A 16496-nucleotide genomic window follows, 5' to 3' on the forward strand; every position below is an offset into this window, starting at 1 on the left:
AAGTGTTGGCATCTGAAAAGAGCAGTCTAGAAGCTTATTGATTCAGGTGACATTATCGTGCAAAATCCAGATACAGTGGATACTAGCCAAAGTCCATTGCATGTTCATAATGAGACGCATATGTTGGGCATGATTTGTGTTGAAAAGGAATGTGAGAACTCTTCTGAATCCCTTGGGGCGCCACTTACTGCAAAGTTTTCAGCACTGTCAGTCTCGATTCCAGAAGTTGATCTTAAGAACGAGGTGGCATTAGGGACCCAAAAGCAATTTGCTGAGGTCAATATGATGGAGATTTGTGAAGGTCCTAGAAATGTTTATGTGTGACTCAGTAGCTAAGATGTCGAGCTTGGAAATTGGAAAGACACTCCTTTCTTGGTTAGCCATGAAGGAATCTTGGTAGTTTATTTTGTCGTCGTTTCTGTTGTCCGGGTTATTTCAGGGTTGTAATCCGGATATTGTCTTGTGGCTCAAACCCTTTTTCCTCTTATTTTGCCTAGTTCGTTTAGTTGTAGTAACTCGTCTAGTGTTATCTAGGATTGTTCCAGGGTTTTAACCCATGTCTATTTTTCTTGTTTTATTTTTCAAACCCTTTCATCATCTGTCTAATGCAATCTCCTGTTTTCTATTATTTTTAGTTAGTTTTTGTTTAGTTCTCTTTTCCTTTTATAGTTATTTTCATGATGACTCTAGTGACATGACATGCACGCATAATTATCAACATGGTCTTAAAAGTTAGTCTAATCATGAAACAATAAAACAAGGTTTGAATATGACAGGGACATTTGAGGAAAATAAGTAAAGATTTGGACATTTTGAAATCATTTAAAGCCCGAATTGTGTGAAACTGGGCATATAGTTTGGGAAGTTAATAGGACGTCAAGAAGCTGGTACAAGAGGGTGCGTCCCAGACAATTTGAAGCAAGCAACTTTGAGTTCAAGTGCATCTCAAGTTACAAGATAAAACCAAGGGAGTTTGTCCCAAACTGACATAGGGTATCCATTGTGAAGAAGAAATCACCCAACGAGAGTTCTGTACTTGACAAGGCACTAAAGAAAAGTGGAAGGCATATCAGTGATATCAATGCCGAAGCTGCAAAAGAAATGTTGTGCCATGATCTTCATTTTTTATCCTCAAGTTGCATGTGATGTACTTGGCATTTTCAGAGATTGGGAGGCCCTTTTTCAGCTACCCAAATACTTTATACCCTTCGGTACCCTTTTGAGCCAGTGCTGATTTCTTTGACCTCCCTTATTTTGGAATCAAGTTAGAGTTACTAAAGTAAAAATCCATGTCCCCATAAGGTTTGTTTTAGAAGTTCATCCCGAAAGAAAATAGAGAAAAAAAGAGAAGAAAAGGAAAGATATAAAGAAAAAAAGAAGTCAAAAAAAAAAAAGAAAGAGAAAAAGGAAAAAAAAAATAAAAAGAAAAATGGCAACAACAAAAAAATATTCTTTTGAACTACGTTCGACCTGATTCTTGTTACCACAAGATGCGTAGGCAGCCTTACGGTTCGGTAGCACCAAATAAAATATTTCATAATCCCACGTAGTCAAGAGTGGGTCAGGTTTTTAGAAATTCTATCTCAAAAAGAAAAGAAAAGAAAAATTAAATTCTCTTGTTGCAAAAACTGTGGTAGAAGTTTCATTTTCTATAAAAGACTGTTCCAAAAGTTGTAAAGTTACCATTTATGTTTGAATTTGAGCCTTCATGCCTTTCTTTCTTTCTAACCCTATCCAAAAGCCACATTACAGTCCAAAAAAAACCTTCCAGATAATCTTTGAGAGTGCCGAGTTAGACATGCGTGGAATATATGATGTTTTTACCATGGTTAATGCCTTGTCATTTGCAGAATCACAGGAAATAAGAAGAAAAGAACAAAATAAGAGAGTCTTATCGGTGAAAACCTTCACATGCACCATAAGGCGATGATGAGTTGAGAGAAAGAACAAAATGAGAGAGGCTTGATAGTGAAAACCCTTCAGGGCGCTACAAGTTGACTGAGGATCGTGAATTAGATAGGACAATTGGAACATTGAAGCCTAGTTTCACAGCTTAGAGGTATGACAAGAATGGAAGATTAGACTTGCTTGACAGATCATGCCACTTAATCCAAGATGCACGTCATGGTCATTAGAGTTGGTGTCACATCAGAGAAGTTTCTATTTGATAATTTTCTTGTTAGATATCATCTCTTTCCATTGTTCCCTTACTCTGTTCCTCTTGCTTTGTTTAAGTCCTCTTTTTGAATCTGTTTAGTTAGAACAAGTGAGAAATGACTTCAAAATTTGCTACCAGCTTTCCAATTGCACAAAGCGGATTCTGGCTAGCACATCAAAGCGGCATATGTCAGGAAAGAGTGTTATGCGCACTAAACTGGTGACTATTGACGTGCTTTCGGATTCCTATATGCCACGACTCAAATTAACCCTCTGTAAGGTATCGTGATGGCACCTAGTCTTTACGACTAGGTAAGCCTAATATTACGAAAAATATATAAAGAAAACATAATATTTTAAAGATAAACAACATATTGTGAATAGCCAAGAGTAGTACCATTCGACATATACAAAATAATTTTCCAAGACCCGGAATATCACTAAGTCACATGTTGTTATAATCTATGTAGCTCTATACAAAAGTCTCAAGGTAATAAAGAAAGTCTCTAGGCGAGGGAGTAGAAGGGGACTCCGAAGATCTGCGGACGCAAGCAGTAGTACCTTAGAGTCTCCAAGAATCAGCAACACGCACTAACCCCGAGGTTGATAGCTCGCACCTGGATCTGCACACGAAAACATATGCAGGGAAGGGCATGAGTACACCACAATGGTACCCAGTAAGTGCCAAGCCTAACCTCGGTCGAGTAGTGACGATGTCAGGTCAAAGCCCTACCTGAGTGAATATAATAAATTAAACAGTAAAAGATATAAGTGAAATTTACGGTAACATAGTTAACAAAATTCTCGAAATTTAATAGTTGAGGGAGGCCTCGGCTCAGAACAAGGTAAACATAGTGGAAACTCTCCCGGGATACCGTCCCGAAGTTCCAAATGAATATACAGTACAAAGGGATCTCCCGGAATATGTCCGTAGTTCCAAAGTAAATATGCAGTGCTGGGGGATCTCCGGAATACGTTCATAGTCCCAAAGTAAATATGCAGTGCTGGAGGATCTCCCAAAATACATCCGTAGTCCCAAAATAAATATGCAAGACATGGGAATCTCCCGGAATACGTCCGTAGTCCCAATTTAAATATGCAACGCGAGAAGAAATGGCAGGTATGACATCGAGTTATACAGTTTATACCGAACACATATAAGGAAAGTAGGGACTTAACTAAGCATGATGCACAGAATGTCAAATAGGCAGTTAAAACACGTAAGCATGCTTCTCTAGTCTAAGTTTAATAATTAAACGTATTAGTGCAATTTAATAAGGAAAAATAGTTTATGATTTAGAAAGGAAAAACGAGATTTTTGCAATAATAGCCCGCGTACGTACTCGTCACCTCACGTACACGACGCCCACACATCAATTAATATCAAACATCCTAAGGGAAAGTCCCCAACACAATATTAGGCAAGCCACTTACCTCGAACTGCTCAAATCAACTCGATATCACGTTCTTGCCACGAGTATCCGACTCCAAATGGCCCGAATCTATTCAAATTAATTGCATAATGTAAATATAACTACAAGTAACTAATTTAGCTAATTAATTCGAAGCTAGAGCGTGAAATTAGGAAAAATACCCAAAAAGTCTCCCCGGGCCCACATCTCGGAATCGGGTAAAACTTATAAATTTTGAACACCCATTCACTCACGAGTTTACTCGAACAAAAATCATCTAAATCCGACGTCAAATTCCCATTCAAATCTCAGATTTTCAATTGGGGAACCTTTTCCCCTATTTCCAAACTTCTACCCTCAAATTCCTTAATTAGACGAGGAAAACAATAATAGATTAATGTATTATGATCAAATTAGAGTTAGAATTAGTTACCCAATAGTTCTCCTTCAAAATCCCTCGAGAAATCGTCCCCCACCGAGCGCTAATTCGAATTTTATGTTATGAAATTTTAAACCCTCAGAATCCTCTTTTCTGCCCAGCGATTTCCGCACTTGCGCACTTCCTCCGCACCAGCGGCTCTCGCACCTGCGTCTTCCCTTCCGCTGGTGCGAAAGCACCAGAACCAGCAAAGGTACCAGATTTTTGCTAAGTCCAATTTCATTCCGTTAAGCATTCGAAACACACCCGAGGCCCCTGGGACCTCAACCAAACATACCAACCAATCCTAAAATACCATACGAACTTAGTCGAGCCTTCAAACCACATCGAACAACACCTAAATCATGAATTATGTACGGATTCAAGCCTAAGAATTTAAAAGTTTCCAAATTCTACAAACGACGCCGAACCACATCAAATCTAGTCCGAATAATCTCAAATTTTACACACAGGTCATAATTGACACTACGAACCTACAGCCACTTTCGTAATTCCATTACGAGCTCGATATCAAAATTTTCACTATCGTCCGAAATCGCCGAAAAACTAACTTTCGTCAATTCAAGCCTAAATCTACTATAGACTTCCAAAACACATTCCGGACGCACTCCTAACCCCAAAATCACTCAACGGAGCTAACGGAGTCGACAGAATTCCATTTCAGATCCGTCTTCATACAGTTCCGACTACAGTCCAAACTCCAAGGCTTAAACTCACAACTAGGGACTAAGTGTCCCAAAAACTCTCTGAATTCCATAACCAATCACTCTGGAAAGTCTCAATAGCGGAAATAAACGTGGGGAAACAATTATTAGGGGATCGGTGCTCTAATTCTCAAAACGACCGGCCAGGTCGTTACACTATAAAAGGAAAACAGGGACAAAGACTATGTCCAAATCAAAGCTTGAAAGCTTGAAACTTTCGGGTGTCGTGCCCAGATTTTGTCAGCACAAAGGCTGTTTGAGAAAGTTTTTACCTCTTATACATTCCCTTAGTTGAGAAGACCATTACCTCCTAGGCATCTTCCCTAGTTGAAAAGAACCGTACCTCCTAGGCAGTCTCCCTAGTCAGAAGAGTCTTTAGCTTTCTTTAAGTTCAGGATCCCTCATGGAAAATAAGGTCAATTTCTAATTTCCTAAGTTGTTAATCTTTAGCATTCCTTTAGTTCAGGGGTCCCTCCTGGAGAATAGGGTCATATCTTAGTTTTCTTAAGTTGCTAATCTTTAGTTTTTCTTGAGTTCAGGGGTCCCGCCTGGAGAATTAGGTCAGTTTTTTAACTTTTCTTAAGTTGTTAATCTTTAGTTTTTCTTAAGATCAGGGGTCCCGCCTGGAGAATAGGGTCAGTTTTTCGTTTCCTTAAGATGTTAGTTTTTAGTTTTCCTTAAGTTCAGGGTTCCCGCCTGGAGAATAGTGTCAGATTTTAGTTTCCTTAAGTGGTTAATCTTTGAGATTCCTTTTGTTCAGGGGTCCCGCCTTGAGAATAGGATCAATTTTTAGTTTTCTACGGTTATTAGTCTTTAGTTTTCTTAAGTTCAGGGCCCCCGCCTGGATAATAGGGTCAATTGTTAGTTTTCTTAAGTTTTAATCTCTAGTTTTTCTTGAGTTCAGGGGTCCCGCCTGGAGAATATGGTCAATTTTTAGTTTAGTCAAGCTCAGTTTATAGTTTTACTCAAGCTCAATCTCAAATCTAGGAGATGCACTTCCTAGTTTGGGTTTTTCTGATTCTATTTCTTTAGGAGGTGCACTTTCTAATTTTAGGTTAAAGGTTTCACCTCTAGGAGACGCACTTCCTAGTTTGAGACTTTCGGGTTATACTTTTTAGGAGACGCACTTCCTAAATTGAGATTTCACCCATAGGAGACGCACTTCCTAGTTTGGGTTATTTAAGTTCATCCCTACGAGACACATTTCCTAGTTTGAGTCATTTAAGTTCACCCTTAGGAGACACACTTCCTAGTCTGGGTCTTTTAGGATATACTTTTAGGAGACGCACTTCCTAAATTGAGATTTCACCCCTAGGAGACGCACTTCCTGGTTTGGTTCATTCAAGTTTCACCCGTAGGAGACGCACTACCTAATCTGGGTCTTTCAGGTTATTCTTTAGGAGACGCACTTCCTAGTTTGGGTCGTTTGATTTCATCCCTAGGAGACATACTTTCTAGTTTGGGTCATTCAGGTTTTATTTTTAGCAGACGTATTTGCTGGTCAAAGTTTCTTGGTTTTACTCACAGGAGACGCACATCCTAGTCGAGTCTTTAGTTTTACTCTCATTATTGCATCAATAGCATAGGTGATTTACAGTTTTGCTAACAACTCACAAATCTTTCTAGTGCAAACTGGGGCAGAAAATTTTGTTTGTTATGGTGTTTTGATTGCAGGCACCCACCTAGAGAACGAGGGTCAATATTTTAGAAATCAGTTTTATGTTAAAATCAGAGAAGTACCAGGAGACCGCCTGAAAAACAAGGTCAACTTTCAGTTTCTTTCAAGATCAAGTAGGAGGAGCCCGCCTGAAGAACATGGTCAACTTTCATTTTTCTAGTTCGAGTCAGAGGCACCAGGAGCTCGCCTGAAGAACAAGGTCAACTTTCAGTTTTCAAGTTCAAGTTAAAGAGGCATCAGGAACCCGCCTGAAGAACAGGGTCAACTTTCAGTTTTCAAGTTCGAGTGAGAAGTACCAGGAGCCCGCCTGAAGAACAGGGTCAATTTTTAGTTTTCAGGATTCAAGTCAGAGACAACCGGATCCCGCTTAAAGAATAGGGGAAAACACCAGTTTTTTTTTAAGTTCAAATCAGAAGTAGCACGAGCCCACCTGAAGAACAAGGTTTGCAAGCTCAAGTCTACTCCAAGTTCAAGTTTATTTCAAGTGCAAGTAGTAGGATGCCCGCCTGAAGAATAGGGTCAACTTTTAGTTTTCTTTAAGTTCAAGTTAGTAGACAATAGGGTGAATTTTCAGTTTCATGTTGAATGATCAAGTGGAGATTCAAGGAAGATTTGAGACAAGAAGTAGATAGGATCTTGTATTTTTCTTTTATTTTCGCTGTAATTTTTCCTTTTATTTTTTATGTAATGGTCGGAACCTCGACGGCACCTCAATCGGCTCTCCACAACGGTATACTCCATCTCTCTTCTCACTTCTGAACTACACGTGGCCTGATTCCTTTATGGCCAAAGATATGTAGGCAGCTCAATACCAAGGCTCAGTCACAATCTTTTTAGCCATATTTATTTTCTTTTGAATAAGCGTCGGGTCATAAATTAATTACGTTGCTTATTGTTCTTTGCCCCAAAAACTCTTCATGTTTCCAAGCAAAGAGGGGCATTTGTAATGTTACGCGGCGCCTTCCTGAAGTTCCTTGGAAGGGCGACGTAAGGCTAGGCAACCGATGTCAGTACGGTTGCTGTCCGCCAATTGAGGTCCCCTCCGTACGCTAGACTAGATTGTCAGTGCCGTACGGGAAAACCAATGTCATGAGCAATTGAAAGAGAGCAGAAAAGAGAATTGAGAATGAAAGAAAGCTTGATTGCATTGAATGAAAGCTATTACAGAAAACAAGACGGTGTCGGGGGGAGAGACACCAGTACAGAGAATTGTTTGCTTGCTTGAAAGTTTTGATTGCTTGGTCCCCCTTAATAATGCTTAAAAAAAATAAACCAAAGTTACATGACTAGACCTATGAAAGCTGGAAAATCACATTTAAAGAAAATGCAGCAAAACTACTCTATATTTACAATGAAAAGGACTTAGTCTTCTACAAAGCAGCAACAAGTCCGTTGGCAGCACTTTGTCTTTAGCATCAGGGTCTGCGCGCGCGGCATTGTCTGCGCGCGCGGTGCTGTTGGCTTTTTCCTGTGGCTGGGCGTTGGCGATGGCCACATGCGCGCTTGTCACTTGGAGCTGCCGAGACCACGGGGCCGACCGTGGCGACGGGCGTTGGGAGGCTGGCCAGGACGCCACGGGGCGCGTCCAAGGGGTCATGGGGCATGGTTGGAAAGCCGCCCATGACATTCTCCCCCACCTGAGTTGGCGACGTCCTCGGCGCCTTCCTTGCAAGGTAATCATCAATCAGGCTCTTGTAGGCTTTGAGGTTTGTTCCCCTCTCCCAAATGTTCTCCTCTGCATCACATCCCTGCCATTTCACCAAGAACTCCTGGTGATCTTTTCTTGAGGCGTGAATCACTCGATCATCAAGAATAGCTTCAGCACGCCTTTTCCCTATTGAATTGGGGCCTCGAATACTTGGTATTGTGAGGTTGCTTCGTGAAGGATCCTCCATATCTTCCCAAAAAGGTTTCAGGAGACTGACATGGAAAACAAGATCGATTTTCCACCAAGCTGGGGTATCCACCCGGTATGCAACTTTCCCAATGCGCCTTTCAATGGACAAGGGTCCAATATATTTTTGCAATAGGCGAGGGTCATGGACCCCTGCAAATAAGTACCGCTTTGGGATTTTGACCATCACTTCATCTCCCACCTGGTATTCCACAAAGCGGCGATTCTGATCAGCATGCCTCTTCATCCACTTTTGGGCTTTGACAAGATAGCTCCGCACTATCTCCAAATTTTTCTTCCATTCTTTTGAGAAGCTAGCAGCCCGAGGAGATTTTGACATGTTTGGTGCGTTCACTGTGTGTGGGAGTAGCGGTTGCTGTCCGGTAACAATTTCAAAAGCGCTTTTGTTGGTACTTGAGCTCTTTTGTGAATTGAAACACAGTTGAGCAGCATCCAGAAGCTTCACCCAATTCTTCTGCGATCCGGTCACAAAGTGCCGGAGATATTCCTCTAGCATGCCATTGAATCGCTCCATCTGGCCATCAGATTGCGGATGAAAACATGAGCTATGACTCAATTTTGACCCGAGGCACTTAAAGAGTTGGGTCCAAAAATTGCTAGTGAAGCGTGAGTCGCGATCACTAACAATGTCTTTAGGTAAGCCCCAATATTTGACGACATGAGAGAAGAATAGTCGAGCTGTATCTTCTGCTAATATATATTGTGGGGCTGCTATAAAGGTAGCATACTTGGAAAACCGATCCACCACAACCAAGATAGTTGTGAGATCTCTGACCTTGGGCAATCCGGTGATGAAGTCCAGGGAAACGCTTTCCCAAGGTCTTTTTGGTACAGCTAGTGGTTCCAAGAGCCCTGCCTGCGTCAAGCGGTCTGACTTATCTTTCTGGCATACTAGACAAGTCTTCACATACTGAGCGACGTCATCGACCATTTGAGGCCAATAATATGCACGGCGAAGCAATGCCATGGTGCGTTCCTCGCCGGGATGACCGGCCCACAAAGTATCGTGGCATTCTGCAAGAAGAGTCCGTCGCAGATCTCCTCCTTTAGTAACATAAAGTCGGTTCCCTTTCACCTTCAGGAACCCATCTTCGGTGTAGAACTGGCGAGTCTTGCCCTGTCCTACCAAATCAACCAAATACTGTGTAGCAGGATCCTTGATGAGTAGATCCTGTATCTGGTCTTTTATGGTGGTGGTTACTTCGCTTCCCTTTAGGGCAGCGAGTACACACATCGATGCTAGATCAGCTCTCCGACTGAGTGCATCAGCAACATGATTGGTCTTTCCACTTCGGTACTCCAGGTTGAAGTGAAATTCCACTAGGAGTTCCTGCCACCTAGCCTGTCGTCCATTCAGCTTTGGCTGGGTCATGAAATGGCTAACGGCTGTGTTGTCTGTCTTGACCACGAATGAGGCTCCCAGTAGATAATGCCTCCAAAGGCGTAAGCAATGAACGACAGCCAATAATTCTTTCTCATGGGCGGCATAGCGCCGCTCTGCATCCTTCAGTTTCCGGCTCTCGTACGCTACGGGATGCCCTTCTTGTAGCAATACTCCACCAAGTGCATAGTCGGAGGCATCCGTTTGCACTTCGAATGGCTTGGCCAAGTCAGGGAGGGCCAAGACTGGGCTACTAGACATAGCCATCTTCAATACGTCGAAGGCCTCTGCCCGCTTGGGGCCCCAATCCCACGGGGTGGCCTTCTTGAGAAGTTCTGTCAACGGCACTGCAGTGAGGGAGTAACTTTTCACAAACCACCGATAGAAGTTGCATAGGCCAAGGAACGACCTCAAGGCATGTATATCCTTAGGAGGCGGCCATTCTGTAATGGCCTGAATCTTCTGCTGGTCCATCTTGATCCTCCCTTCCTCGATGACATGTCCGAGGAAGTCAATTTGTTTCTGAGCAAAGGAGCACTTGGATAGCTTCGCATATAATTCGTGCTCCCGCAATCGGGCTAGGACCTTTCGCAAATGCTCCAGGTGTTCTTCTACTGTCTGGCTATATACCACAATGTCATCCAAATAAACCACGACGAATTCATCAATGTATTCTCGGAAGACTTGGTTCATCAAGGTGCAAAATGTGGCTGGCGCGTTAGTCAAGCCAAAGGGCATAACTAGGAAGTCGTACGACCCATATCTTGTCACACAGGTCGTCTTGTGCTCATCACCATCTGCAATCCGAACTTGCCAATAACCTGTCCTCAGGTCTATTTTGGTGAATACCGTCGCACCACCCAGTCTATCAAACAAGTCTGCCATTAGCGGAATAGGGTACTTGTTTTTCACGGTGATTTTGTTTAGAGCCCGGTAATCCACGCAGAGTCGTAAACTACCATCATGTTTCTTTTGGAATAGCACAGGGGACCCGTATGGGGACTTGGAGGGCACAATGATCCCTGTGTCTAGCATTTCCGTCAATTGTCTCCGAAGCTCGGTGAGTTCGGGTTGTGACATTCTGTATGGCACCCGGGCAGGTGGCTTCGCACCCGGCACCAACTCAATCTCATGGTCCACAGTTCGCCTAGGCGGAAGACGCTTTGTCATGTCTTGTGGCATGATGTCTTCAAATTCCAGAAGTAACTCCTTCACGGGTGCAGGAATGGGACCCGAGGAGCGTTCTATATCTTCCATGCAGAGGGTAGCCAGGAACGTGGGTTCATGTCTTTTTACCCCCTTCTTTAACTGCAAGGCCGAGATGTTCTCGGCTGCCATCTTCATGGGAATGCACGGAATAATGCAAGGCTTGGCCCCATTTGCCCCCATCATCAGTAGCATGTCTGCATACGGTGCGGGCATGGTATTGGTCTGTCTCAGGAATTCCAACCCCACTATTAACTCAAAGTCATCTATGATCACTACGCGCAGGTTGAACTTTCCTTCATAAGGGCCAAGCTTCACTGGTACTTCTTTGGCTATTCCACCCACTGGTTGAGGTGGTGAGTTGATAGCCTTCACATGACCTTTGCCCTTTCCTACAACTAGTCCAAGACGCTCCACCTGAGTCGAGGCTAAGTAGTTGTGGGTGGCACCCGTGTCTATCATTGCCCGAATGGGCTTGCCATTTACCTTCATGTCAACGAACATTAGGGTCCTCTCTTGATGAGGAGGAGTCCTCAAATTCGCCTTCTTATTTCCTTTCCTGGCAATTGGACAGGGGTCCTTCTTCTTGCGGATACCGGCACTGGTTCCCGCTAAGGGCTCAGAAATGGAGCCAACAATTGCATTGAATGCACCTACTGACTCGGTCTGGTCCGCATCATCTGCGTCGTCATCCGTCCCATCCTCAAAAGCTTGATGGGCGTTCATTTGTGCATGTGGAAATTCATTATTCCAATGTGGTCTGCCGCAATGACGACATCCTGATGGGGGCTTCCTCCCCCGATCATTGTTGTTAGATGCAGCACTAGTACTGCTGGAAGAGGGAGCCTTGGATTTGGGTGCACTCCGGTCTCCTCCACTTCTGCTAGGGCCACCAGTGTTTGGTTGGCCCCCTTTGTATCCTCCTCAGACAGGCTGTTGAGGCCGATCCTTCCGGGCTTCCACTTGATAATCCCCAAGGCACTCTGCTGCTTGGATTGCCTTAGGCAACGTGTCTACCCTTTGTCTCTGCAACTCTATCCGGGCATAAGGTTTCAACCCTTCCAGGAAGGTGAAGAGTTTGTCTTTTTCCCCCATGTCACGGATGTTCAGCATGAGCGCGGAGAATTCCCGCACGTAATCTCGCACTGATTTGGTCTGGCGGAGCTCCCGCAACTTTCTCCTGGCATTGTACTCAACATTTTCGGGGAAGAACTGTAGGCGTATGGCTGCCTTTAGTTCCGCCCATGTCTCGAGGGCATCTTCACCAGCCTTGATGGCTTCGTACTTCACCCGCCACCAGAGTTTGGCATCACCCTGAAGATACATGGCAGCAGTTGCTACCTTCTTAGCTTCTTCTAGGCTTCCCACGGCATCGAAGTATTGCTCCATGTCGAAAATGAAATTTTCCACTTCTTTGGCATTCCGAGCTCCACTGTATGGCTTTGGCTCAGGAATTTTCAGTTTTTGTGCCATGGGGGCGAGGTTCACACCACCCCCAAATTGGTTTCCGCCTCCTCGAAGTAGGCCTTGTAAAGCAGCATTGACAACATTGAGCTGGCCTGTCAAGTTGTCTATGGTTTGTTGCATGGCAGTCACCCTGTCTGCCTCTTGTTCCCTGTTGGCCAAATCCTCGGCACGCTCCTGCTGGAGGACCTCAAATTTACCAAAAATTTCAGCTGCCTCTATGGCTGCTGTTTGCCGGTCTCCTTCAGAGTCGCTACTGATGTTTTCTATGTCAACTTCGGCCTGGATGAGTCTGCGGTCCAGGTCGTCCAACCTTTGCACTAGGCTGGTCTTTAGATCGGGCACCATTTCTACGATGGGCCGTAATGCGTCAACCGTTCCCTCAAGGGTCGCGATGCGATCCCCATAATTCACCATGGTCAGAAATGGTGGTAATTGCAATGTAATCCCTCGTCCGATGTCGAGCTTAGGCTCTGATACCAACTATTACGCGGCGCCTTCCTGAAGTTCCTTGGAAGGGCGACGTAAGGCTAGGCAACCGATGTCAGTACGGTTGCTGTCCACCAATTGAGGTCCCCTCCGTACGCTAGACTAGATTGTCAGTGCCGTACGGAAAAACCAATGTCATGAGCAATTGAAAGAGAGCAGAAAAGAGAATTGAGAATGAAAGAAAGCTTGATTGCATTGACTGAAAGCTATTACAGAAAACAAGACGGTGTCGGGGGGAAGAGACACCAGTACAGAGAATTATTTGCTTGCTTGAAAGTTTTGATTGCTTGGTCCCCCTTAATAATGCTTAAAAAAAATAAACCAAAGTTACATGACTAGACCTATGAAAGCTGAAAAATCACACTTAAAGAAAATGCAGCAAAACTACTCTATATTTACAATGAAAAGGACTTAGTCTTCTACAAAGCAGCAACAAGTCCGTTGGCAGCACTTTGTCTTTAGCATCAGGGTCTGCGCGCGCGACGCTGTTAGCTTTTGCCTGTGGCTGGGCGCTGGCGATGGCTATCGGTGGGGCGACAGAGGCACATGCGCGCTTGTCACTTGGAGCTGCCGAGACCGTGGCGACGGGCGTTGGGAGGCTGGCCAGGACGCCATGGGGCGCGTCCAAGGGGTCATGGGGCATGGTTGGAAAGCCGCCCATGACAGTAAGCACGTAATTTTTGACTCGCGCAACTTTTAAAAGCAGTATTTTAAAAATATTTACTTATTTTTATTTTAATAGGATTTCAGTCAATTTTTAATTTTTATTTTAAAACATAAGTTTAAAAACACAAAAAATAGTTTTATAATATTTATTCTCTTATTATATATCTTTTTATTTTTATCCTTTTTTTTAAAATTTATTTAAGCTTATTAGTATTTTATAATGATAATATTTTAATTTTTACTATTACTTTAACATAGTTTTCTCTACCTTTTTTATAACATTTAAAAAATACCAAAAGTATTTTTATTTTAATATATAGTTCACTTTAATAGTTTATTCTTATTAACTAAGATTAATTAGTATAATTTGGTAGTATTTTTTATTTTTGTTCATTGAGAAAGAATTGAATTTGGGCCAATTAGGAGCTTATTTTCGGATTTTAGTGGCCCAACAAGACAAATGCCCATTCTTCCCAACCCATTAGCCCACTCTCCACTTAAAATACAAGATTTAATCTTAGCCATCTATTTTCCTCTAATCCAATGGCCATCATTCCTTCCCACCTCCATAGAAAAAATCCAATTATGAAAACCCTACGGGAATTTCTCTAAGCTAAGAGCCACAGTTACCATTCTTAAGGAGGCCACTCGTCATCTCCCTCACTGAGCAGCCGCAACTCACTCCATTTTCGAGGCTTCCCATAGCATGCTTACTGATCGCTATGGAAATTTCATAAATGTCTCCTGGATTAAGGTTATTCAAATAACTTCATCACATAACACAAGCAATCACAAAAACTTATGATTTATCCTGTTAGCCATGTCAGGAAACCAATTTGTCAACACACCGACATACAGAAAGGATGACGAGATGAAACAGAGGCGTCTGAGGGGAATTCTCACCCTTGACATTACAGTGACAAAAGCCACCTCCGAATCTATAACAAAGAAGTGACCAACACTAATTTTTCGGCAATTTCAACTTTTACGGCTGCTTCCGATACTGTTGAAGAAGACGTCCAGGCTGATTTCGCTGCCATTTCTGAAAATTCGGAAAAGGAAATGTATAAAATATTCCAGTTTCTTCTTTCGAATTTTGGTTCTAAAAATAGAGGTCATCCGAGGTCGCATTTGATTCGAGTTTTCCGGCGAGTTTCGAGGTCGTCGAAGGTCGTAGTCTGAGCTTTCTGGTGCCGATTCGAGTTTCTGTCCACAGTTTAATGCATTTTTGAGTTCAAAGCAGCGGAACAATCAATTTTCAGCTACATTGAGGTCCATTTCGTTTCCCTTTACACAGTTATTTAAATATTCCTGAGTGAATTTCTGGCTTAATTTGGTTTGACATGTTTTAGTTGTTTCGTTCACTAGTCTATTTTTTTTAAATTAGTTTGTTGATTTTTTTGAAGTTAGTTGCTTTAGATGTTTCGTTCACTAGTTTGTTTGAAATTGGTTTGATGACTTTCTGAGAATATTGAGTTGCTTGCTGTATCTTTTGTGGGTTATTAATTGTTCGGTAAAGTTGAATTAGGTAGAATAAAGACTAACGGGCAGTGGATGTTTGGTATATAATTAAAGAGAATTAGGTTTAATATGATATGTTTGATTTCTGCTTCGTTACTACTAGTTTCGTTAATGCTAGGAGCATGTTAGGCCGACAACACTGGGGTAGGTAAACCTTTAGGATGTTCGTGTTTTAATTTCGTTTGAGGTGAGAGGTCACTCTCTTAGTCAATTAATTCATCCGGGGAATGCCCCGTAGAGTTTGTATATATTTTTATACTCTTTTATTCGGAGAATGCCCTGAAGTGAATGTAAACGGAAGCCGAGGCTAGATCGTGGAGGAAGCATAGTCTAGGATAGATTAGAACTCTTAGCATATTTTCTCTTAGCACTTTCTTTTCTTTTCTCTTATTTTTCTTTTATTAGGTAGGGACGACCTCGAGCCTCTTTTGTATTTTTTTTTTTCCTGTATTTTGACCTCAATTCGAATATTTTAAAAGCCGACTTGATCATGTACGCAACCATGACCTTCACGGGACTCGGGAAATGCCTAACACTCTTTTCCCGAGTCAAATGAACCCCCTTATCTAGAATTTCTAGTGCAGTCAGTTTTAGAGTCAAACGTGTTTTGAAAGAAAAAATATTTTTAAACGGTGACCTGGCACACCGAAATCAAATGCCAGGTGGCGACTCTGAACGATTTTTTAAAACACAATATTTTTGTCACTTTTGATTTTGAAAACCCTTTTGAGCTTTAAAATCAGTTTATTCTCTTAAAGAGGGTTAAGTGAGGTGAAAAAAAAGGATATGACAAGAAGTATCCTTGAAATCCGAATACAATTTGGTTTCTTGCAACTTGCAAGCATTATCTACTATATTAAAGAACTCCAGAAAATTAAGCTAACAAAAAGAGGAATTTACAGGAGCACTTTACTCATCAATTATTTGTTCAACTTAAGTACTACTAATTGGATTTGCATTTGATGGTGTTAGTGAAAAGGGATATTTTGAATAAGGAAGAAAGTAAATCTGTTCATAACTCATAACTCATAACCAATCTAGGTCAACTGCTAATCTAGTTCAAAATCACAAAAATTAAAAAAAGCAATATTTGTAAAAAGAAGAAAAACTTACTCAAATAATCAAAGATTTGAAGAAGAGTCTCCCTCACCTAATAGAACTGTGAGATTCGAAGTTCAAAGGGATGCAAAGAAGTGAAGAACTGAAAAGAAGCTGAGAAGGTTTGTTTCTTTGAGAAAAAAAGAGGGTTTGTTTTCGGATCTTTGAGGGGTTAAAAAATATTAAGGTATTTAAGTCTTAAGTTAAAAAGTAAAAATAAAATAATATGGACTGTAGACCCCAGATTCGAACCTGGGTCGTCAGGCAAAAGAAGGCTGCTGAGCAATTCCACAAACCAGTTCTTCTGTCCGGCCTTTGTGACTTAAGGGGCCGCATTAAATAATTAAAGAGGTCCTCCCTGTATTA

The sequence above is a fragment of the Nicotiana tabacum genome, chromosome 24 (assembly GCF_000715075.1).
Source record: "Nicotiana tabacum cultivar K326 chromosome 24, ASM71507v2, whole genome shotgun sequence".
NCBI lineage: Eukaryota > Viridiplantae > Streptophyta > Magnoliopsida > Solanales > Solanaceae > Nicotiana > Nicotiana tabacum.